This window comes from Carcharhinus amblyrhynchos, chromosome 6, assembly GCF_965287045.1.
Source record: "Carcharhinus amblyrhynchos chromosome 6, sCarAmb.v2.hapA, whole genome shotgun sequence".
Classification (NCBI taxonomy): Eukaryota; Metazoa; Chordata; class Chondrichthyes; order Carcharhiniformes; family Carcharhinidae; genus Carcharhinus; species Carcharhinus amblyrhynchos.
Window position 1 is genome coordinate 50,240,027 of NC_137329.1, and position 24,443 is coordinate 50,264,469.

The 24,443-nt window shown below is 42.8% G+C and overlaps 1 pseudogene; it reads left to right on the plus strand.

Annotated features, from left to right (window-relative positions):
- Positions 1–2,575: 2,575 nt before the first annotated feature.
- Positions 2,576–2,752, plus strand: LOC145344655 (U2 spliceosomal RNA; annotated as a pseudogene).
- Positions 2,753–24,443: the final 21,691 nt, after the last annotated feature.

Genomic DNA, 24,443 nt, shown 5'->3' on the forward strand with positions numbered 1-24,443 from the left:
AAACTATCACAGATTTGAATTCCTCCTCTCTGGATTATTAAGTTGAGCCCTGAATGCCTGACCAGTAACACAATCTGATCTACAACTGAGGTGATAGTAAAAGAGACATCTTTGGTAACTCATCTGGGTGATGAATGCAGATGTCTTGGCTTTAACAAACTGGACAGGAATTAAACTGCTGCAGTTTGAGAGCCACTTACCTCAGTTTGTCTGCAGCATCGCTAAAGCTTTCAGATACAAAATACACTGGCTGATAAGTCTGATCCTGATGGGGCTGAATCGCAGTAGCTTTGGGGTCAAACTCCCGTAGCTCAGGTTTACCAGACAGAGCGTGCTGTGTACAAAAGATTCGTCAGATGAAAATCAGCCAACCTTAGCTATTGGTTGGAATGTAATTGCAGGTTTGATATCTATTTCCGCCTATTTCTGTGGGGGGGTTTCTGGAGATTTCCCCTTCATGAAACCCTGCTTACTTTGTTTGATTGTTATATATTTTAAATGTTCTGCTAATACATCTTTTATAATGGATTCTAATATTTTCCCAATGGCAGGTGTTAAGCTAACTGGCCAAAGGCTACCTGGTTTATTCTCCCTCCCTTTTTAAATAAGGGTGTTATTGGCAGTTTTCCAATTCTGAATCTTTTCCTGAATTTAAGGATTCACTACCAGTGCATCCACTAACTCTGTAACTACTTTCTTTAATATCCTGGGATTAACCTATCAAAGCTCAGGGCCTTATCAGCCTTTGTCCCATCAGGTTCCCTAGTGACAGTTATTGTATTTATTTCCTCCCACCTTTTGCCTGTTGATCATTTAGTATTTTTGTAATGCTATCAGTGTCTTCTACTATGAAGACTGGCTGTATTTAACTCCTCTGCCATTCCCTGGTTTCCTATTATTTCCCCATTCTTTTAAGGGGCCTATGTTTACTTGGCCTCTTTCATCCTTTTTATATATGTAAAGAAGGTCTAACTATCCTTATGTTATATTGCTTGTTAGTTTGTCCTCATATCTTCTCCCTCTATTATTTTTGATCATCCTTTGGTTTTTAACATATTCTGAATCCTTACCATTAGCTTTTACAATACTATGTTTTTCCTCATCAGTTTAATATTATCTTTGACTTCCTTGGTTATTCCTTGTTGGCTTATCCCCTTCCTAGAATCCTTCTTCCTGGGATTTTTTTTTGAGTCATGAACTATTTTCATAAATGTTTACCATTGCTAATCAATCATATTTTCTGCTAAACTCCTTTTCCAGTCCACTCCAGCTGACCCAGGCCTCATTCCACCAGAATTACCCATATTTAACTTCAGCACAGTGATTCTGATGTATGTCTCTCATGCTCATGCTGAATGCTAAATTCTACCACATTGTGGTCACTTTTTCCTATGGGTTCTGTTACTTAGATTATTTATCAAATCTACTTCATTATAAATTATCAGATCAAAAGTAGCCTGATCCCTGGTTGGATCCACAACGTTGTTCTAGGAAACTGTCCCTAATACACTCTATAATTCTTCCTCATAGCTAACTCTACCAATTTGTTTTTCTCAATCCATAGGTAAACTAACCCATGATTAAAGTACTGCCTTTTTTTTCATGCCCTTATTATCTCCAGATTTATTCTGTCCTACAATATAGCCACTGTTAAGGTGCCTATTGACTGCTCCCACAAGTGTCTTCTTTCCCTCTTTACTTTTCTTCACCTACATGGATTCTACATCTTAGAACCGTAGAATCCCTACAGTGCAGAAAGAGGCCACTAACACTCCAGAAGGGCTTCCCACCACTATAAGATCAAACCCATCAACTTCAATTTGTGCTTTCAATTCATTTATTTTGTGCCCAATACTAATTGCATTTAAGTTTTGCCTTTTACCATTTTTGCCCTCCTTGACCCTTTTGGCTGTTTTTATGTTTGTATATTCTGTCTCTTCCTGTCACAGTCTGAGTATCATTACCTGAATAACTGTCTTTCTTTGTCAGCCTATTGATTCCCTCTCCAGAACCTCCCCGCTCCCCCCCTCCCCATTTAGTTTAAAGCCATCTGAGTTTCATTAGTTGTGCGATTTGCAAGAACACTTGTCCTGGTGACTGGCTAGGAGGGGAATTTCCAGATAGTGGTGGTCCCATTTATCTGTTGCCCTTGTCCTTTAAGATGTTGGTGGCTATAGGTTTGGAAATGCTGATTAAGGTAACTTGGTGAGTTCCTGCAGTGTATTCTGGTAAATTATACACACAACTGTTCCTGTCCTTTGCTGATTGAGGAAGTGAACTTCTGTGGAATGGTGACAATCAAGCAGGTTGCTTTCTAGGGGATATGCCAGGCCATGAGGTTACAGATTCTGGCTGAGTACAATTCTGCTGATACCCACAGCACCCCATGGATGCCCAGTCTTGAGTTACTAGATCTGTTCAAAGTCCAGCCCATTCATACAGTGATCGTACCATACAACATAATGGAGGCTATCCTCAATGTAAAATGGGCCTTAGTCTCCATAAGGACTGTGTAGTAGTCACTCTTACTTATGCTGGCACAGACAGATGCATTTTGGGCAGGCAGATTGGTGAGGATGCTTCTCGGCCTTTTGGCTAAGATCAAGTGTAGTATCGACATGCTGCACTTGCTTGAAGTCATTAGGTTACATTTCAGCTTCATATGAAGCAATTTTTTAAAGTGGCATCTTAGCCCTTTGGCTAAGATGCAAATAAGATCAAAACTTGGAGGAGCTTGGATCATGTAGATCAAGCCCAAAACAGGAGATGAGAGCCCTGTCTTGTCAGCTTGGATCAGGAATGTTCCAACTTGTTGGGATTCTGAATTGGCTTTAATTTGACTTGATTGGATTGGAATGAAGTAAACAAACAAAAAGATTGGTGAGGATGTGTGCAATTTTTTTTTAAACTTGTTGGCTTCCTCGCCACCTGCCACAGAGACAGGTCTCAACTAGCTCAGCCAGTAGTGGCACTACCAAGCCACTCCTGATGATGGACATTGAAGTTCCTTGCCCAGAATACATTCTGTGCTCTTGCAGAAATGTTCAATATGGTGGAGTTCTGATTCATCAGTTGAGGTGGCCTGAGGGGAGGGAAGGGGGCATATTTGACCTGATACTGAGAACTCATTGGGTCCAAAATCAATGTTCAGGGGTGCAAAGGTAAATCTCTCAAGACACACCCAGGAATGGTGCTGGTGATGACTAGGACATATACATGCAGTATAATTCCATAAGATTATTTCAGACCAGTCTATTAAATAGCTCTTCCAATGTTGGCTCAATCCCCCAGATGTTAGTAAGGGGGACTTTGCAGGGTGGATAGGGCTAGGTTTGCCACTGTGGTTTCTGGTGTCTAGTGCAATAGCAGGTGGCTTTCATTCCTTTTTGTAGGCTTGCAGTTTGAAACAACCGAGTGGGTTGCTAGGTCATTTCAGAAGATATTTGCTGTGGGTCTGGACTCGCATGTAGGCCAGACCTGGTAAGGAAGGTAGATTTCCTTCCCTAAAGGGTATTACTGAACCAGATGAAAACTTACAACACTCAGCAATGGTTTCATGGTCACCATTATCCTTTTAATTTCAGTTTTATTGAATTCAAATTCTACCGGTCCCTAGCACATTACTCTGGGTTACTGGTTCAGCAACAATACCACTGCTGCACTACATCCTGAAGTGAAAGTTTTACATTCCACAGTCCAGCAAGGTGGCAGAATTTATACAGATCTTCTCCTCTGTCTGGAATAAAGCATCAGTAAAAGTCAGGCCATGTCTGGACCGTTAATAAAGATTGATTGCTATGATTTGTCACTAACTCCATTATTATTGTATCATATTAACAGGGTGGTAGAAGGTAAGCTACGTGGATCAGTTTTTTTGTGATTGGGGGACATTATTGGTGATTTCAATGGGGTGAAGTGCCCAATGCAGACACTTAAATGACGTGAGTGTAGATTGCAGAACGTAGCTTTGGTGTTAAAGCTCTGTCTTTGATTGCTGTTCTGTCTCTTGAGGATCTACCCTGGGAGAGGATCTTTACTGAACCTACTAATTAGAATCAATATCTGCTTTTTCTCTTGCTGGAATACACAAGGTCTAAGTTTGACAAAACCGTGACAAAGTGCGCTTTAGTACAAAAGATGATGAGAGTCAAGCCTCGAAATGAATGTTAGCAATTAGTGGACAAATGATTTACAAGTTGATATGACTTTAATGCATCTAATATTTTAATGCAGGCTTTGCCTAGTCATTTTAAATGGGTTAACAGCTTTATAGGAATTTCAGACAAATATGGTAAGCACTTGACTCTTAATTGTCCACAATAATTTGAAGATTTATACTGTTATATCTGCAAGTATAATATTAGGGTGCATAAACACACTGGACAAAATCACTAAATAGAATGATAAAATGTTGCTGCATTTAAAAAGTGGCAATTTGATGGATGGTGTTTTTCTCCATGAGCCCCACAGTCTAATTCCACTGTAGTCTTTGCTCCCCATAACCATTCCTTTTTATTCTGACAACCATCAGATTGCTATAGTGAATGCTTTGCAGTGTAGAGTGTAACAACACCTTCTTAGCACTGGCTGTAGAAAGATTGATGTGGATATGCTGGCGTTGGACTGGGGTAAACACAGTAAAAAGTCTGACAACACCAGGTTTCAGTCTAACCGATTTATTTGATAGTAAACTCACTAGCTTTCGGGTTAGCCCCTTCGTCAGGTGAATGGAGAGTTCTGACCTCAGACACTAATCAGTAATCTGTAAACTGTCTGTGCTTTATATGCTCTGTCTGAGGCCAAAACTCTCCATTTACCTGACGAAGGGGCTAACCCGAAAGGTAGTGAGTTTACTATCAAATAAATCGGTTGGACTGAAACCTGGTGTTGTCAGATTTTTTACTGTAGAAAGATTGTCCTCTAGCTCTTTTTTTTATTATTTTTCTCTAACTTTTTGTTATTGTCTTGCCAGCCAGCAGCAAGTCAAGTTCATCTCCTTTACACTGGTGCAGAATAACTTAACCTTCTCTAAACTGCAACGCCTCATCTTTTCACCCTCTTATTGGTTTTGCATCCTTCCTACAATGAGGTGGTCAAATTGTGCACAAATCTAAATGCAGACCAACTGTGATCTTTCAACAATTAAACATATCCCTTTTGCTTTCTAGACATCCAGGTACAAAACCATTTTGCCTTTTTCTTCATTTTTACTGATTGTGCTGTCACCTTGAATGGTTTTGAGACTTGCACACCAAATGTTCCACCTATCATCTTAGGTGTGTTTTCCTCATCTATTTTAAAATGTATGATACATTCTTCTACACTGAATTGCACCTGAAGTCTATCTAACTCCTCTGCCATCTTTCACAGCCATCAAGACAATTTATGATATCCTCCCAAATTGATGTCATCAGCAAGTTTCAATGTTGCCTCCTCAGTCCCTAATTCTCCATATTCTCTATTATTTCCTTTTCTGCGCAGTTGGAGGCACAGATTGGAGCTACAGGATTTTGGGTGTGTTAAGCCCCACCCACAGGCTTCTGCAGCACGATTTGGAATTGCTGATATTTTTTCGGGCAGAATGTGTATAAGGGTGCCTGAGGACAGGTCTAAAAGTCGGATCTGAAACGCTCCTAGTTTCAATTCTGCCCAGCACTTAGAATCAAAATGATAAAATAGATTTATAAACCAAAAATCCAAGACATTGTCTCTGATTAAAAATAAACTCTGTTAAACAGTGCAATTTTCCACATAGTGCTCTGGGTACAGTTAAATAGCAATTCACAGCTCTTCTTTCTAATTTTCCATTTCTTCCCTCCTCATTCTTTTTCTCCAGTGCTGTTTTTTATTTCCTACTCCACAGTTGATGGGTTTTGTTTGTATTTTCTCTTGATTGGGAGGATTAGAGAGCATGAGAGTATATTGAAGCCATGGCTCTCTGGACTGGAGCCAAGTAAATTCTTTGGATGGCTGTTAGGAGACCACTGCCCTCAAAATTTGCTCTTACTTTCCCTGCTGGAGATTACTACCATCGCCAATGCAAAGCCAGGTCAGTGAGAAATCATGTGTCATCCTCGCATCAAATTGGAACTTTGAAAGGTAAAGCAGATTAAGAATTCTCACAAATCTACCCCTGATCCATTAACACTCATGTCTATTAACATACATAAAGAAATAGCCCCACAGAATGTGTTCATGCGTTAATAAAGGCAAATCATTTATGCTTCAATGGGATGGATTCTGTGCTTGTTTGCAGTGTTTCTGCATTATGGGGTGTTTTATTAAGGGGCCTCATAGTCAGCTGTGGTTCCAGTGCACAGACTATATTGGCTCCTGTATTAATTCACTCACATTGGTGTGTCTGCTACTGGCTTTAAATGACAAAGAATTCAAGGAAATCTGAAAACTGGGAAGGGGGAAGCGATGAAAGGTCAGGTTCAATCATTCAATTTTGTTAGAATATTCTGTTTTTCATTTCAGCACCCGCACAGTGACAAATGAAGGAGTTGGTGAGTAGCAAAGGCTCACCGCTCCCATGGAAAGTAGTTGTATTTTTTGACTATTAATAAATGAGTGCAATGGTCTCAGTTGTACCACATCAATGCTGTATAGTATCTGCAGAGTGATCCTGCATCACCTGTTTGTGGCGTGCTAACTGAGCTATCTGAAAAAACAATCCTTTGGTCAGCTGATGATTTTCCTGATTTCACGGTGTGTCTTTTGCACTCTGGCCACAAAGAACTGGCTGAACACCATAGCTGCAAAAGGTGCTGATAGAACCAATTTCCACAATGCAATTTTATCAAAAAAATCTACTTTTATGATATGTCATTATTGTTATACATTATTACAATTTTAGCTTTTCAGTGTGGATACTTCTCTGGTATAATCCAGTGTTCAGAAATACTGAGGGTCAGAAGGCAGGTAAATAAAGATAAATTGTCATTTCATCAGGAACAGAAAGGAATTGCTTCTCCAGCACAGAAAATGCAGGTGAGGGCCAGAGCACTGAACTAGAAAACTGACTCAGGGCAAAGTCCTTAAACTGACTCACACAAAATGTATTTTTATGCATTAATTCACTCACGTTTATGGGAGAGATGGTGGCATAGTGGCATCACTAGATTTTACCATCAAGTTGCACCCGTTTTCGAGTGTGAAAACTTGGTAAAGTTGGGTGTGATGCGATTTCGTGCCTCCATGCCAGTTTTCCCTTTACCAAGGCCCAAAAATGGCCGCAATTGGGACTACACCTGAAACGGGCGTGACAACCATTTAAATGCATTTGCATCTGTTGTAAATTGACTTAATGGGCTGCACACCCAGCCTTACCAGCACTTTCCTCTTTACTGCTGCATTCACCCATCCAGAATCAGTGCGAAACAGACATACCTCACAGAAGTCCAATTCGGGCACTCCAGTTAGTGAGGAGATAAGTGCCAAGTATCCGACGCCCCTCTACTTGAGATCAGAGGGAGTGGGGGGGGGAGTGGTGCGGGGGATCAGTCTGGGTGGTGGGAGGAGGTGGGGGGAATAAGAGGGTCAGTAATATTGTGGGGATGGGGCAACGCCAGGGAAAGGCATTATCTGGTTTGGGAGCGATGTGGCAGAGGAGCCACATTTTACCCTTTTTTTGCGCATGTGCAGTTGGAGGCGCCGACTGGAGCTGCAGGATTTTGGGCACATTAAGTCCTGCCCACAGGCTTGTGCAGCGCGATTTGGAATCGCTGGTATTTTTTTTCAGGTAGAGTGCATATTGTGGCGCTTGAGAACAGGTTGAAAAGTTGGATCTGAAACACTCCTAGTTTCAAGTCCACCCAGCACTTAGAACCAAAATGGTAAATTAGGACCGATAATCTAGAGACCCATGGTAATGATCTGGGGACCTGGATTTAACACCATTCTGGCAGATGGTGAAATTTGAATTCAACAAAAAAAATCTGGAATTAAAAGTCTAATGATGACCATGAAACCATTGCCGATTGTTGTAACAAGCTATCTGACACACTAATGTCCTTTAGAGGAGAAAATCTGCCATCCTTACCTGCTCTGCCTACATGTGACTCCAGAGCAAAATGGGTTGACTCTTAAATGTCTCTGAACAAGGGCAGAGGATGGGCAATAAATGCTGGCTTCATCAACTGTACTTACATGCCATGAACAAATGAAAAAAAGGGCAATAATGAGCAGGCAGGCAGTATTGTTGCTTGCTGCATCAGTTCTGATCATAATTGATTGACCTGAAACATTGGGGGCAATTCTCCCAAAGCACTGAATTGGTGGGAAAACTGTTCTAAATCACGACTTTTTTTTTCAGTGCCGCTTCAGACCCGAATCTTCCCACTCTGTGCAATGTAAAGGTCACAATCGTGAATATCATTAAAAACCCAGGGGACAGGGCCTATTTGTGCTGGAGTCTGACAGCTCCGGAACCCTGCGCATGTGCAATGGCTCTGATCTGTCAGTCTCCCCAATTGCTGGCCAGCCCAGGACCCCCGCAGTGTTGCCCCTCCAGTGCCCCCCACAGCCTGATTGCAGCCCCCACAACAATTCCCGGGCCAGCCCTGACCTCTCCCTGTCCCGGAGTGCCCCAATATCTAGCCCACCGCCCCCCCCCCCCCCCCCAGGAGGGAGGCCAGCCCCCAGCAGACCACCCACCCACTCCAGTCTACCCTGATTGTTGGCCTGTCTCCAGCCCAGACTGATGCCCGTGCAGAGTGGCAGCAGGAACCCCCCCCCCCACCACCTCCAATCATCCATAGGTCCCACCCACAATAGGCCCTGCACTCTTGGCATTGCCTGATGCCTGCTGGGCAGTGTCAAGGTGCCCCTGGGCATAGGCACTTTGCCCCTTGAGCAGTGCCAGGGGGCACAGGTTGGCACTGCTGGGGGCATCATACCTTGGTACTTGACCCTTTGGGGGCTCCAATTGCTTCCCTTCACTCCAGTGGGGGGGCTCCCACTAGTTCTCTGAACGAGGGGAGCTACACTAAACCCTGCCAGAATGAAGTACTCCTGGCAGGGTGCGAGACGCTCCCGGACCTGGCAAGTTTTGTGCTGGGCCTTATAATTGCATTTAAAATGCATTAAAATATATGTAAAATATATTCAAATGACTTACCCCACTTCCTTCTGGACTTCTGTGCGTTCCCGGTAGTGCCATTTTCTTCCAGTTGGGAGATGTGCATGGGTCGTAAAAGCTCTTAGGGAACCCATGACATACACGTTTCCCAACCTGACCCGCCAGAAAAGTTGTGGGTGACAATGGGAGAATCGGGCCCATTATTTCTGTTTCTTTCTCTACAGATGTTGCTAGTCCTGCTGAATTCTTCCAGCATTTTCTGTTTTTATGTCATGTTTCCAACATTCAAAGTTTTGCTGTTTCATTGCTGAAGTCACAATTTGTAACATGGGGCACAGAATTCCGTGCTCTAATTCTTAATTTCTGAAGTGGACAATGGTTGGATGTGAGGCAGTTCTGGACATATTCTGTGTGTCTTCACCCTTAACCATGCAGCTGTGGGCACAGACTCAGGGAACGTGCAATGAACGTCCCCTGGGCTGGACGGGATTTACCCTAGGATTCTCTGGGAGGCAAGGGAGGAGATTGCAGAGCCTCTGGCTCTGATCTTCAGGTCGTCGTTGGTCACTGGTATAGTGCCATAGATTGGAGGTTAGCGAATGTTGTCCCATTGTTTAAGAAGGGGAACAGAGACTTCCCTGGGAATTATAGACCGGTGAGTCTTCTTCTGTTGTGGGCAACGTTTTAGAAAAAATTATTAGGGATAGGATTTATACTTATTTGGAGAGTAATGAAATGATTAGAGATAGTCAGCATGGTTTTGTGGAGGGTAGGTCGTGCCTTACTAACCTTATTGAGTTTTTTGAGGAAGTGACCAAAGAGGTGGATGGGGGTAAGGCAGTTGACGTGGTATATATGGACTTTAGTAAGGCGTTTGATAAGGTTCACCATGGAAGCCTTCTGCAGAAATTGCAGATGTATGGGATTGAGGGTGATTTAGGAAATTGGATTAGGAATTGGCTGGCGGATAGGAGACAGAGGGTGGTGGTTGATAGAACATAGAAAATAGAACACTACAGCACAAACAGGCCCTTCGGCCCACGAGTTGCGCCGATCACATCAACACCTATCTATAACCCCCAATCCCATAAAACCCCATATACTCATCCAGAAGTCTTTTAAAAGACCCCAGCGAGTTCGCCTCCACCACCACTGACGGCAGCCAATTCCATTCAGTCACCACCCTCTGAGTGAAAAACTTACCCCTAACATCACTTCTGTACTTTCCTCCCCGTACCTTAAACCTGTGTCCTCTCGTAGCGACCATTTCAACCCGGAGAAATAGCCTCTGAGAATCCACCCTATCTATTCCTCTCAACATTTTATAAACCTCTATCAGGTCGCCTCTCAACCTACGTCTCTCCAGGGAAAAGAGACCCAGTTCCCTCAACCTAACTTCATAAGGCATGCCTCCCAGTCCAGGCAACATCCTTGTAAATCTCCTCTGTACCCTTTATTATTCGACATGGAGTTCAGTTACGAGTGGTGTGCCTCAAGGATCTGTTTTGGGGCCACTGCTGTTTGTAATTTTTATAAATGATCTGGATGAGGGTATAGCTGGGTGGATTAGTAAATTTGCTGATGACACCAAAGTCGAAGGTATGGTTGATAGTGAGGAAGGGTGTCTTAGTCTACAGGGAGACTTGGACAAGTTGCAGAGCTGGGCCGAGAGGTGGAGGATGGAGCTTAATGCGGAAAAGTGTGAGGTAATTCACTTTGGCAGGAATAACGGATGTACATAAGAACATAAGAACATAAGAAATAGGATCAGGAGTAGGCCATCTAGCCCTTCGAGCCTGCCCCGCCATTCAATAAGATCATGGCTGATCTGTCGTGGCTCAGTTCCACTTTCCTGCCCTCTCCCCATAACCCTTAATCCCCTCTCTTATCAAAAACCCATCAACCCGCGTCTTAAAAATATTTAGCGAGGCAGCCTCCACCACTTCAACGGGCAGAGAATTCCAGAGATTCACCACCCTTTGAGTGAAGAAGTTCCTCCTCAACTCCGTTCTAAACCGCCCCCCTTTTATCTTGAGGCTGTGCCCCCTAGTCCTACTGTCTTTTTTGAGTGGGAAGAGTCTCTCCACCTCTATCCTATCCATCCCATTCATTATCTTATACGTCTCAATGAGATCTCCCCTCATTCTTCTAAACTCTAACGAGTACAAGCCCAGTTTATTCAGCCTCTCCTCATAGCTCAACCCCCTCAACTCCGGTATCAGCCCAGCAAACCTCCTCTGCACTCCCTCCAAGGCCAAAATATCTTTGCGCAGGTGCGGCGCCCAAAACTGCACACAGTACTCCAGCTGCGGCCTCACTAATGCCCTATACAGCTGCAGCAAGACCTCCCTACTTTTATATTCAATCCCCCTCACTATGAAGGCCAGCATCCCATTCGCCTTCCTGACCACCTGCTGCACCTGCAAGCTGGGTTTTTGCGACTCATGCACAAGGACCCCGAGGTCCCTCTGCAGCGTCGCCTGCTGCAGTTTTTCGCCCCATAAGTAATAGTCCTTCCTACCATTCTTCCTACCAAAGTGGACCACCTCACACTTGCCAACATTAAATTCCATTTGCCATTTCCTGGCCCATTCGCCCAGCCTATCTAGATCCTTCTGCAGACTCTCCACACCCTCCGCACAATTTGCCTTTCCCCCAATCTTGGTGTCATCAGCAAATTTCGACACCCTACACTCGGTTCCCTCCTCCAGATCATCTATATAAATGGTAAAAAGCTGAGGCCCCAGCACCGACCCCTGGGGCACTCCACTAGTCACCATCCGCCAATCCGAATAGCACCCGTTGACCCCCACTCTCTGCCTCCTATTTGACAACCAATCCTCTATCCACGCTAACACCCTACCCCCAACTCCATGTCCCTCGACCTTCTGCAATAACCTCTTGTGAGGTACTTTGTCAAATGCCTTCTGAAAATCTAGAAAGACCACATCCACCGGCTCTCCTCTATCCACCGCCCTAGACACATCCTCATAGAACTCCAGTAAATTTGTCAGACACGACTTCCCTTTAATGAAACCGTGCTGCGTCTGCTCTATCAAGCAATTCCCTTCAAGATGCCTCGCAATTTCCTCCTTAATGACAGATTCTAACATTTTACCTACCACAGACGTTAAACTAACCGGCCTATAATTCCCCGCCTTTTGCCTGGCACCCTTCTTAAACAACGGCGTAACATTAGCTGTTTTCCAATCCTCCGGCACTTCCCCGGAATCCAGCGACGTCTGGAAAATAACCACCAAGGCATCCACTATCACCTCCGCCATTTCTTTCAGAACCCTCGGATGCATTCCATCTGGTCCTGGGGACTTGTCAACAATCAGCCCCTCCAGTCTGTCAAGCACCGCCTCTCTAGTAACAGTAATGTCATTAAGACCCTCCAGTCCTACCACCTTTCCATCTCTAACACCCGGCAAATTATTCACGTCCTCCTCCGTGAAGACAGAAACAAAAAAGTTATTCAATACCTTAGCCATATCCCCATCCCCTACCACTAGGTCCCCTTTCTCATCCTCTAAAGGACCAACATTCACCCTAGCCAGCCTCTTCCTTTTTGTGTAGAGTATAGGGCTAACGGTAGGACTCTGAATAGTGTGGATGAACAGAGGGATCTAGGTGTATGTGTACATAGATCTCTGAAAGTTGGGAATCAAGTAGGTAGGGTTGTTAGGAAGGCATACAGTGTCTTGGCGTTTATTGGTAGGGGGATTGAATTTAGGAGCCGCAGCGTCATGTTGCAACTGTACAAAACTCTGGTGCGTCTGCACTTGGAGTATTGTGTGCAATTCTGGTCCCCACATTATAGGAAGGATGTGGAGGCTTTGGAGAGGGTGCAGAGGAGGTTTACCAGGATGTTGCCTGGTATGGAGGGGAGGTCCTATGAGGAGAGACTGAGGGATTTGAGGTTGTTTTCGTTAGAAAGAAGGTGGCTGCGAGGGGACCTTATTGAAACATATAAGATGATTAGAGGTTTGGATAGGGTGGACAGTGATAGCCTTGTTCCTCGGATGGAGAAAGCTAGCACGAGGGGGCATAGCTTTAAATTAAGGGATGGTAGTTATAGGACGGATGTCAGGGGTAGGTTCTTTACCCAGAGGGTGGTGAGGGATTGGAATGCCCTGCCTGCTGCAGTTGTAAATGCACCTAGTTTGGGGGCGTTTGAGATCCGTGGATAGGTTTATGGATGGAAAGGGTTTGGTTTAGGTTAGAGGGTCATTGTTTTTTAACTGGTCGGCGCAACATCATGGGCCGAAGGGCCTGTTCTGTGCTGTTATGTTCTATGTTCTATAATTGGCTTTTCCAGGGCAACAGAGCCATCTGCTGGTATCTTACAATAAGGCTGTGGAAGTGGCCATACCTGTGAACTTTAATGTGAACCTTTGAGTCAGAAGGTTGTTAGATCCAAGTTGCACTCCACAGTCTGAGCACAAAATTGAGGCTGGCACTTTAGTGCACTACTGGGGGAGTGCTGCACTGTCAAAGGTGTTTCCTTTTGGATGAGGCTGTAATCGGAGTTTTCGCCTGCCCTGTCAGGTGGAGTTAAAAGATGTCGCCCACTTCTTTGAAGAGCAGGGGAGTTCTCCCTGGAAAACTGGCCTTAACCAACACCAGTTTAAGAAAAAAAAATTATGCTGTTTGAGGAAGCTTGCTGTCTTTAAATAGGCTGCTGTATTTCTTACATTACAATAATAGCTACACTTTGGAAACATTCACTGGCTGTGAAGAGGTTTGGGACATCCTGAGTATGAGAAGGGCACTATATAAATTCAAGCCTTCCCGTGTTCTTACTTTGCTTTATCAGGCTACATTTACAACTACATCCATTTATAGTGTAATTCAGATCCACACCCATTGATTATCAACAAGATCCTGAGCTAATTTAAAGTTTATAAGCTTATTTTATTAGTGTCACAAGTAGGCTTGCATTAGCACTGCAATGAAGTTACTGTGAAAATACCCTAGGTGCTACACTCCAGCACCTGTTCGGGTACACTAAGGGAGAATTTTGTGTGGCCAATGCACCTAACCAGCACGTCTTTCAGACTGTGGGAGGAAACTGGGGCACCCTGAAGAAATCCACTCAGGTGGAGAGAACAGGAATTGAATCCGGGTTCCTGGTGCTGTGAGGCAGCAGTGCTAACTGCTGTGCAACCAAGCCACCCCAGCTTCATCATGCTGCTGCACTTCCCAAAGTATAGGCGGTTACTGATGGCATCCACATGGTCATCTATGCAGCCTGCTTCTGCTCCTCCATTGCCACTGTCACCACTGCTTGCCATTCTATCCTTCAGGCTCCCTAATTGCATTTTCCAGGTTGTGTGTGTGCTGTGATGGTGCTGACATTAAATAGATGACGCAGGGTGATGTGAGTCACTGGCTGGTTCTTGGCCACATATATTACCATTGGACTCTATCTCCGGGCCTTAAAATGAAGACCAAAGTGCCAATGTTTGAATGTTTGGTCTCATCCAGGCTTTTCTACTTTGAGTGTCATATCTCTATTTTCATGCATTTTCACAAATGGAAGAACCATTCTGTGGTTCTACCACTTCGTTGACAGCAGTGTAAAGTCTTCTCTTTTATACAGAGTTCCTCATAAGTGCTGCAAACATGCCATGATGCAATGGAGTGGGTATCAGAGAGCATTCGCTATTTCTGCAGTTGAGCAGAACTGAACTGCTTGATGCTGAGAAGTGTTACCCAAAATGGAGAATCTTTTCTGGAAGCAGCAGCAGGCACTAAGCAAGGGAGAGGTAATGTAACTTATTACCTGTGTACCTGCAGCAATACTGCTTGTCTCAATGAATGTCCCACATGGAATGCAGTGGATTCTGACTCTGAGTCACTGAATGAATGGAATTATCAACAACATCGGAGACAGCAGTTATTTAATGTTGTTTCATCTTTTCTTGGTGCAATTTCAGAATCCATCCTAAGCACAAGCTCTGCTTTAGTGCATGAGGATAGGCAGGAAGGATTGCTACTGAGATTTCTCAGCCTCTGTTTTCAATATGTTACGTAAATGCTTAGAAATGTGTGGGTTTGGACTGGAGTCAGTATATTGTATAGAGCATGTATTTCAAATTGTACAATTGAAAGAGTAATTACATATCTAAATATTATATGTATGTTATGCACATATAGAATCTATGTTTAATATTGCTTAAAATCTAACTAAAGAGAAAGGAACAAACTATGAAACATAAAGCTCAAGAAAAGCAAAGAACAAAGAAAATTACAGCACAGGAACCTTCAGCCTTCCAAGCCTGCACTTGACCATGCTGCCCGACTTAACTAAAACTCCTTACCCTTTCGGGGGTCGTATCCCTCTATTCTCATTCTATTCAAAAAGCCTGGCAGTGTGTCAGCTTAGCTCAATTTGTAGGATTCTGATCTCTAAGTCAAAGTGATGTGTGATCAAGAACTAGCCGAGGATTTGAATACATTAACTGTGCTGACATTTCAGTGCACTATTGAGAGAATGCAGCACTGTCAATGGATGAAGTCCAATATATCTGTTTCAAGTGGGCAATTAAAGGTCACAAGTAGTTTGAAGAAGAAGAATGAAGCTTTCTTCAAGTCACCTGGATAACCTTCTTCCTTCAACTAACAGCAGAAACAGATTAACCTGGAATTTACCTTGTTGCTATCTGTGCTCATTGTCCAGCTCACTGACCATACTGCAATTCAGATGAAGCATATGTGTGAAGAATCCTATGACATGCTTGAAAGTCACAGTGAAGCACTGGATCATTGCAATGTCTTTAAAGACATAATTTAACATTGCAGTTTGCATTGTCCAAGTTTATGATTTTGATATACTTTACAAGATCTATGAGGAATTACTGATTGATCTCCCTGTGGGTTCCTGGCTCTGCTGAACTATTTGGTAGGAACTAGTATGCGTATACTAAGATAGTGGTTTTACTTTGCATTCTGTAAATAAACTATATTCCTTTCCAGTCAGGCTCCCTGCATTATTATCTTGGAAATGAGGAACAAGGGCATCCTTGCCTTTTAACGAACCCAGTAAGACAGTGACAGGGAAATATTGAAAATGCTGCTATTTGGGAAACAGGAATCTTATGATGCAGGTGTGGATGATTGGCCCTAGTACACTGAAACAATGTGATATTTCTTCTGAGCAAACTTGATAGCACAGAACGATCAGCAAAAAGCCATCCTCCTGACCGCTTCAGGGGCCCTGACTTTCAGCATCATAAAAATTTTAACCTACTTGACAGCTCCAGATTCAAAATCTTTCAATGAATTTACAGATATGGAAGCGAACCGCTACAACCCTAAAGCTTCTGTTATATTGCAATGTTACATGGCACGTAGACTTCCTGGGGACCCAGTCACTGAATTCTTGATGAAACTGCAGAAATTGGCTGAACACTGAGTACTGGTCAGCACTTCCAGAAATGTTTAGGGATTACTTAGTATGTGGAATTAATTATATTGTGACCCAAAGGAAGCTACTGACTGAACCAACTCTGGATTTCAAAAAAGCCATAGGAACTGACTCTTTCCCCATGAAACCATGGAAAAAGGAGCTTCAGGGGTCCATAGACGGTACCTTCCTCAGTCTTGAGCCACTCCCATACCGTAGAACCAATTACCCAGTGGATAAAGCCCATGTCTCATTTGATGCCAAAAAAGGGTGATTGGAGTCAGAGGCTGTGATTTTCTACAACTAGACAGGAAGCCTCTCCACAATACAGTGAGGACAAGCACATCTGTATGGCACTTGTAGTCATAGGGTCTGCTCCAGGCAAGATTACTGAAGTAGGCAAAACATGTACCACTCAGGCCAAAGGCTGAAGTCACCTCAGGACAGAGCTTTACAACTAAATCAATGCAGCTAAATTGCATCACTGCACTCAAAGTGGTTCCAGTCAAGATTAAACCCCAGATAAATGGCCACCCCCTAGGCATGGAGGTAGAAACAGGAACCATTGTATCTATTACTGGGGAGCAAAACTTGAAGCAATTCTGATTGGGTTTCTTGCATTTAAGTATGTAGTACACCAAGGCTAGATTGGCCACATACACTGGAGAATCTTATGTATTATTGAGACCACAGTAGCCCCAGTTACACGTGGGCAACACATAGTCCGACTCCCCTGATAGCGATGCAATGACCAGGGCCCAACCTTTTGGGAAGGGACTGGCTATAGAAAATCTGCCTGGATTGGCAACAGATCTTTAAAATGGGTTCTGGCAGTCTGTTTTTAAAAAGTCATCGGAAAGTATCTCAAAGTGTTCCAAGAAGCCTAAGGAAAATTAAAGATACTAGGGCCAAGATCTACCTGGATCCAGAGGCTCGAACTAAATACGTCAAGGCACAACCAGTCTCCTATGCCATATATGTCTAAGTAGAAGCCGAATTGGAACGCTTGGAGAAACGTGGCATTACACGCCCAGTACAAGTTGCCGAATGCACCGCACCAGTAGTCCCAGTTTTAAAACCCAGGGTAGAAATGTCAATTATCAGTAATTTCTTTAATAGAGGAGAAAATAATGACGGATGCAGGAAAATGGAATGAAAACCCAAAAAGTAATGGGCTCAGTATATAGAACATGACAGGATAATGATCACTGCTATTCACTAAAGGGTAAAAGTATTAGATTTCTACATCTGTAGAGAAACACACAATAGTTAGAGGAAAAGGTTTCATTCTTACATTTCTCTTCTTTTGTTGTCTTTACATCTTCAGCAACTCTCTTCAAGGAACTGAGCAAGGTGCTGATATCCGAACTGTCTGTTTCACAACGGATGAAGAATTCCAAAATTTTTTTTCTTTAGATTTTCTGGACGGCCTTGTTTCAATGTGGTGTATCTTAGCTTCAGAAGTCTATAGGAAAGGATAAGGAAAAATATACTTACATTATATAATTATACTTAACATTAGAAAATCCAGAATAACAGAAAGTCACTTTGTAAATTGAATCCAACCCATCCAGATGCTGTGTAAGATTATTCTATTTAAGATCCCACTTCCCACTGCTCTCCTATCTTATAACAGAACTTCTTCCAAAATGACTCTGAAAGTGATGATACCGCTTTTACCTTTGATCCCATACTCTGCATATTTCAGCCCAGCTGTTTCGTACAGATATTTCAAATTAACCCTGTTTGGTAGCACTCTCTGGAAGCTTGGGCCTCAAATCCAATATTAAAGATTACTTTTTAATCTCTACTTTTGCCTGAGGTTTGTGAGTTTTATACTGGTGTCCTCAAGTCCTAGGGTTATTGTCCTATATAAGTAGATTTTATATTTCCATCATGACACCTTTCATTCAAATAAAACCCTGAATAATGTGTTTTTATTCTTTTCCACTGTATGAAATAGAATTATAGAATCAAAGTGCAGAAGAGGCCCTTTGGCCCATTAAGTCTAAACCGACATGCGAGAAACACCTCATCTCCTACCTAATTGCATTTACTAGCACTTGGACCACAGCCTTGAATGTTATGACATACCAAGTGCTCATCCATGTACTTTGTAAAGGATATGAAGCAACCTGCCTCCACTAACCTCCCAGGCAGCGCATTCCAGACCATCACCACCCTCTGGGTAAAAAGGTTTTTCCTCAAATTCACCATAAATCTCCTGCCCATCACCTTGAACCTATGTCCCCATTGTGACTAACCCTTCAGCTAAGGGAACAGTTGCTCCTTATCCACTCTGTCCATACCTCTCATAATCTTGTATACCTCAATCAGGTCACCCCCTCAGTCATCTTTGCTCCAACAAAAATAAACCAAATTATCCAACCTCTCTTCATAACTTAAATGTTCCATTTCAGGCAGCATCATGGTGAATCTCCCTGCACCTCTTCCAGTGCAATCACATCCTTCCTATAATGTGATGACCAGAACCGCACACAGTACTCCAATTGTGGCTTCACCAAAGTTCCTTGCAACTTTAACATGACTTCACTGCTTTTGTAGTCTATGCCTTGATTGATAAAGGCAAGTGTCTCATGTGCCTTTTTCACCACTCTACTAACCTGCCCTTTCATCTTCAAAGATCTTTTAACAAACACACGCTAAGAGCAAAGAACAAAGAGAAGTACAGCACAGGAACATGCCCTTTGGCCCTCCAAACCTGCACTGATCATGATGCCTGCCTAAACTAAAACCTTTTGCATTTAGAGTCTGTATCCTTCCATTTCCATCCTATTCATGTATTCAGCTAGTTGCCCCTTAAATGCTGCAACCATACCTGCTTCCACCACTACCCCAGGTAGCGTTCCAGACATCCACCACCCTCTATATAAAAAAAATTTGTCTTGCACATCTCTAAACTTTTCTCCATGCACCTTAAACCTATGACCCCTCTTACTTGACTTTTCTACACTAGGAAACAGCATCTGACTACCCACTCTGTACATGCAACTCATAATCTTATAGACCTCTGTAGGTCACCCTTCAACCTCCGTCGTTCTAGTGAGAACAAACCAAACTTATCCAACCTCTAAGGTTCCTTTGTTCCAAAGGCTTTCTAGTGTCCTGCCATTCATTGAATACTTCCTCGTCAAATTACTCCTTCTAAAGTGTATCACCTCACACTTTTCAGGGTTAAATTCTATCTGCCACCCATTTGCCCATTCTGTCTGTATCTTCTTTTCACCCAAGACACTCAGTCTCGCCATTAACTACCAGACCAATCTTTGCGTCATCAGCAAACTTCCCAATCCTACTCCCCACATAGTCATTTGTATGAATGACAAATAATAAGGGACCAGCGCAGATCCCTTTACTGACTGGACTCTGGCTTCTAGTCACTAAAGCAGTCTTCTGTCATCATCCTCTGTCTCCTACAACTGAGCCAATTTTGAATTCACTTTATCAAATTACCCTGTATCCCACACGTATTTGACTTATTTACAAGTCTCCCATGTGGGACCTTGCCAAAGGCTTTGCTGAAAACCATATAAACTGCATTGATTGCACTACCCTAATCTATACACCTCGTCACCTCTTCAAAAAATTCAATCAAATTTGTTAGGCATGACCTCCCTCTGACGAAGCCGTGCTGATTATCCCTGATCAAGCCTTGCCACACCAAATGGAGATAAACGCTCTCCTTCAGAATTTTTTCCAATATTTTCCTGCCACTGACGCAAAACTAACTGGTCTGTAGTTCCCTGGTTTATCTCGAAAGCCCTTTTTAAATAATGGAACCACCTTAGCTGTTCTCTAGTGCTCTGACCCCTGTGGCCAGAGAGGAATTAAGCCTTTCTTCTCCAATTAATCCCCTAAACTGGGGATCACCCTGGTCATTCTTCTCTGAATCCTTACTGATGGATCTTTATCTTTTCTGAGATGTGTGAGCAAAAATTTACAGAACATTCTATGTAATATCTCCAAATTTGCAGATGATATAAAGATGGAAGGGATGGTGAGCTGCGAGAAGGATCCAGAGATGTTTCATTGTGATTTGGACAAGATAAGTGAAGGGGCAAATGGATGGCAGATGAATTTTTATCTTTTCTGAGATGTGAGCAAAAATTTACAGAACATTCCAGAATCGGTCCCTATTGATCACAAAGTCAGAGATGATCTAAACACTAACACACTTGTCAAGAATAATTTTGTGGAAGGATCCAAACTTTTTCCATTATATATTTTTTAACTATTTTGTTGGATTTTCAATTTATAAATTTCTTTTCAAATTAGTGACTCTCCTCTGATGTTGTTCATAATCAAATGACATGTCAGTTTATAAATATCGGAGTGTTTCACAGGCGGTTTGAATTGTGTGGTCAGCATGAAGGAATTTTCATTTGTAAAAGCCCATCTGGCTCACTCCTGTCCTTGAGAAAAAGAAGCTTGTCTTCTTTATCAAGTCTAGCCTATATGTGACTCCAAACGCACAGCAACATGCCAGACACGAATTGCCAATTTCATAATTATGTACATTGTATATGCCAATAAACTAGAGTTGAGAAGTTTGCACTGCTTTACCACTTATGATCAAACATCATAATCAGTTTGAAAACCATTTCTCTTATGTTACATGACCATCTTTCTCAGTTCCTGCACCAGAAGCCTAAGGTCATAAGAAATAAGAGCAGAAGTATATCATATGGCCCACTGAGCTTGCTCTGCCATTCAACATGACTATGGGTGATTTCCGCCATCAACTCCATTTTCCCACCTGCTCCCTGTATTTCTTAATTCCCTGATACCAAAAATATTTCTATTCCTATTTCTATTAAATGTATTCAATGATGGAACATCCATAAGCTCCTTGCGTACAGAATTCCAAAAATTCCCCCACAAAAATTATTCTTGACACATCTGTTAGTTTAGATCACCTCTAACTTTGTCATCGATGGGACTGATTCTGGAATGTTCTGTAAATTTTTGCTCACCACATCTCAGAAAAGATAAAGATCCATCTGCCATCCATTTGCTCATTCACTTGTCCAAATCACTCTGAAACATCTCTGAATCCTCCTCACAGCTCACCTTCCCTTCCAGCTTTATGTCATCTGCAAGTTTGGAGATATTACATTAATTTTCCTCATCTAAATCATTAGTATGCATTGTGAATAGCAGGGGTCCTAGCACTGATCCCTGGTGTATGAACTAGTCACTGCCTGCCACTTGAAAAAATGACCTGTTTATTTCTACCCTTTGTTTTCTGCTGCCAACTAGTTTTCTATGCATCTCAACACACTACCCCAAATCCCATGCACTTTAATTTTGTATGCTAATCTTTTATGTGGGATCTTGCCAGAAGTCTTCTGAAAGTCCAAATAAACCGTATCCATTGGCTCCCCCTCACAAATTCTACAATTTACATCCTCAAAGAATTCCAGTAGATTTGTCAAGCATGATTTCCCTTATCTAAAACCATGCTTACTCTGACCATTCCTGCCAATGTTTTCCAAGTGCTCTGCTATTAAATCTTTTAAAATGGACGCTAGAATTTTCTCCACTATCGATGTCAGGCTAACTGGTCTCTGTCCCTTTCTTTTCTCTAACTCCTTTTTAAATAGTGGAGTTACATTACCTACCCTCTAATCTGGAACAACTGTTCCAGAGTCTATAAAGTCTTAGAAAATGACCACCATTTGATCCACCATTTCTCAGGTTTCCTCCATAAATACTATGGGATGGAAATTCAGAGACTCATAGAATCCTTACAGCGCAGAAGCAGGCCATTTGGGCCATCGAGTCTGCACTGACCTTGCTGGTCTCCCAGGGCACTAAGTGTCAATTTAACATGACCCATCGACCTAACCCACACACCTTTGGACTGTGGAAGGAAACCGGAGCACCTGGAAGAAACCCACACAGACACAAGGAAAACATGCAAACTCCACACCATGACAGTGGCCTGAGCTGGGAATTGAACCCAGGTTCCTGGTGCTGTGAGGCAGCAGTGCTAACCACTGTGCCACCATGCTACCCTGGGAATTATCAGCCTTCAATCCCAGCAACTTCCCCAAAACCATTTTTCTATTTAAACTGACTTCCTTCAGTTTCTCCCTCTCACTAAACCCCATGTTCCACAATATTTCTGACGCATTACTTGTGTCCTCCTTTGTGAAGACAGAACCAAAATGTGCATTCAGTTGGTCAGCCATTTCATTAGTCCACATTATAAATTTTCCTGTTTCTGTAAGATACCTACTATAGGCACCAAATTAAGCCATACCAGCATGAGGAGATGCCAGGTGAGTGAGGTTTGGAAGATTGTGAGAATGGGAGAGTGTGAGGGATGGGGAAGGAAAGAGTATGAGGGTGTGGGGGAACTGGGGGAGGAGAGTGTGAGGGGGACTCCAACAGCAGGAAAAATAAGTTGTAAATTCACATTATATAATCGACAAAATGTGATGCAATATCTCAATTTGATTTCTGTGTGTTTGGTAGTCAGACTCCCACCCTTATTAAAATCGCTTGTTCAATCAATTTAGATGGGGAAAGAAAACCTGACATTGAATATTAAATTGCCCTTCTGTGTGACTACAATAACGTAAGGCTGGTTTCTGACTATAGCCCCAGAGGCTGTACTTTAGCATACAAATACTATTATACCTGAATCTCTTTTCACAATTTATTTGTTTTGCCAGAAGGATCCACAGAATGAATGCTGCAATCTCGCATATCACTCATGTGGGACTGCAGATCTCTGATCTTTTCTTAAGTGAATTGCTCCAGTCTGAAACTATGAATTACCATCAGTGCCTCTGCATGCAATTCTGACTTTTTATAACTTGTGTTTTCTTAGAATTGTCCATTCTTCCTCCTTCCTGAATCCCCATGATGTCTAAATGAAGACTCACTGTAGTGATCCCTTTTCAGATCAGTTCTGCCCCAGGATTGTTAAACTATAAAGCCTCTATTTACCTTTCCCCTCGTAACAATTTGTAGATTTTTAAGACTTGTCTCGACTTCACTTCAACTTTTTTCAGCCTTCTCTGTGTTATGCAGCACAACCTTTCACTTTAGGGTTTACAATGCCAAAGTGGGGCACTGTTGCAAAACAAATCCTTCCACAGGAAACTGTGGCTGGGAAAATCCTCCTGCAGTTTTACCAACTGGCTGTTGCAACTTGGCAGAAATCTTGTTTACGTATCTGGGCTTTTTTGCTAATGTTACGATGGTTGATCTGGATAAACCATCCCCTTCCTTTACCACCTTGATGAATTCCAACACATTTTATCTTTCACATGACAGTACCACTTTGACTATGATTAGAAAAGCAATTCACATCTCTTGTGAAGATGTTAGGAAGCAATTTTGAAGGACTGATTTTGTAAAGGGTCAGTGAGCTTAGATGGTGAGAGTGTTGTGCAGAATAGTGATGAGAGCGCAGGTTGAATCCCTGTACCAGCTGTGATAGTTCTTCCAGCCTACCCCCTTGTCTTGTGCCATAGTGATATGATAGCTTGAACCTTGATTAGCAACCATCAATGCGGACCCTACATACAGAGAGAGAAAGAGAATGGCTAATGGGCAACATTAATTCAAGCACTTCTGTTGTATCACTTCCAACTCCTATTTCATGCTTCCTATTATTTGTTTATGGGATGTGGGTGGTGCTGCCTCTGCCAGTATTTACTTCCCATCCCTACCTACCCTGAGAAGGTGGGAATGAGCTACTTTCTTGAATTGGTGCAGTCCCTGTGGTGTACATAGAACATAGAACATAGAACATTACAGCGCAGAACAGGCCCTTCGGCCCACGATGTTGCGCCGACCAGTTACAAAAACAATGACCCACTAGCCTATACCAATCCCATTTCGTCCATAAACCTATCCAGAGATCTCTTAAACGCCCCCAAACTAGACGCATTTACAACTGCAGCAGGCAGGGCA